This window comes from Myotis davidii, unplaced genomic scaffold (assembly GCF_000327345.1).
Source record: "Myotis davidii unplaced genomic scaffold, ASM32734v1 scaffold749, whole genome shotgun sequence".
Classification (NCBI taxonomy): Eukaryota; Metazoa; Chordata; class Mammalia; order Chiroptera; family Vespertilionidae; genus Myotis; species Myotis davidii.
This window is the reverse complement of record NW_006300030.1, coordinates 922,289-923,547: the sequence shown is the minus strand read 5'-3', so window position 1 is coordinate 923,547 and position 1,259 is coordinate 922,289. Positions and strand designations below refer to the sequence as shown.

General features: G+C 39.9%; 1 protein-coding gene across 1 annotated transcript in view; it reads left to right on the top strand.

Annotated features, from left to right (window-relative positions):
• Positions 1-1,259, top strand: part of CCDC3 (coiled-coil domain containing 3) — a 146,511-nt gene that overhangs the window by 28,564 nt on the left and 116,688 nt on the right. The gene's annotated exons all lie outside the window — the stretch shown is intronic.

Here is a 1,259-nt window from a genome sequence, read left to right as displayed (position 1 = left end):
CAGCACTCTGAAAGTGTTTTCTCTCGTAATGTGGTGTACAAGGAGATATTAGAATACGTTTAATCACTTTATCAGTCATTGTTTGCATCACTGTTGTTTTTATGTCATGTTTTTATTGTTTTCATATCATGTTTTTGTCATATTTATATCATGCCTCTGTTGTTGTTATATCCTTTTGCTACTGTTTATTTATTAATAAATTTATATATTATTTTCATAGACATTTTACTAATTTCTTTTCATCTCTCACACTTCTATTATAGAGAAAGGGCAAATAGCAATGTTAAAATATCTCTGCTAATAAATTCCATTTTAAAAAATATATTTTATTGATTTCTTACAGAGAGGAAGGGAGAGGGATAGACAGTTAAAAACATTGATGAGAAAGAAACATCGATCAGCTGCCTCCTGCATACTCCCCACTGGGGATGTGCCTGCAACCAAGGTACATGCCCTTGACCAGAATCGAACCCGGGACCCTTGAGTCCGCAGGCCGATGCTCTATCCACTGAGCCAAACCAGTTAGGGCAATTAATTCCCTTTTAATGTGCACGAATTTCATGCACCAGACTACTAGTATTTATAAATAACAAGCACCTCGTTTTTCTTCTTTTCACTACATTACAAACAGTAAGGCAATTTAGAGATAAAAGGAACTGCTAAGTTTAGAGATATAGATAGAACTGTCCAGTCTGAGTCTCCTCAAGATTCACCCATTGCCTTGTGAAAAGCTGTTTGGAATTGACCCCAAAATTTGTTATGTGGAGGGTGTTGAGAATCTGGAAGCAGGAATTATGTAAATTATGTACCTTTAGAAACATCAGGGTAAAATGGGTTTGTTAATCTTTTATTATGGCTTTTCTAAGATCATGATTACATAATGAGAGAGAGAGAGAGAGAGAGAGAGAGAGAGAGAGAGAGAGAGTTTATTAGTTCAATCGAATTTCCTAGCTAACCCCTGTGAAGGTCAAGTCAGATTTGATTCCTATGTATTTTGAGTCTAAATGAACTACATAGAAAACATAAAATGAACGAAGAGTAGTCATGCTACGGAGCAGCAATGATTTTAAGGATGCCACGCGCTTGGAGCATGCTTTACTTCTGGAAAGCTTTGCCCCAGTGCCAGAGTGGGGGGCAGGAAGAGGGCTGGGCGGTGTTCCCAGCAGTGACTTTTTCGGGGCGCTATGCACCCCCTTCCAAACACCACGCCTGGCGGAGCGGCAGCCCCTGCGGCTCCGAGCTTCCTGCGCGTCCCTGGC